The sequence below is a fragment of the Poecilia latipinna genome, unplaced genomic scaffold (assembly GCF_001443285.1).
Source record: "Poecilia latipinna isolate Pla-1442-1.1 unplaced genomic scaffold, P_latipinna-1.0 Scaffold3031, whole genome shotgun sequence".
Taxonomy (NCBI): Eukaryota; Metazoa; Chordata; class Actinopteri; order Cyprinodontiformes; family Poeciliidae; genus Poecilia; species Poecilia latipinna.
The window spans coordinates 47,517-47,937 of NW_015115647.1; positions in this window are offsets into that span (position 1 = coordinate 47,517).

The following is a 421-nucleotide window of genomic DNA, read 5'->3' on the forward strand; positions in this document are numbered from 1 at the left end:
TTTAAACTGGTATGTATAATAGAAAACCAATACTCCATATCCTGTTAAAACCACTAGTGGCTGCATCATGTTCTGGGTTGCTGAAAACAAATCCAAAAATATTGAAAACCTTTGTTTAACCTTTAGAAACAAGACAAAACATTCTTGCCCAGAAAACATTAAAAACCTCCCCGAAGCTAATTTCTTACTGTAATGGTAGAACATTTCCAGAAATACATGGAAAGCTACTTTTCCTTGTGCTCAGAATTTCACCTGCTACTTTCTGAGGTGTTTTTCTTTCCTCTTTTTTTTTTTTTTTTTTGTGTCACACATACAGTGGGGAGAACAAGTATTTGATACACTGTTGATTTTTCAGGTTTTTCCACTTGCAAAGCATGTAGAAGACTGTAATTTTTTATCATAGGTACTCTTCAACTGTGAG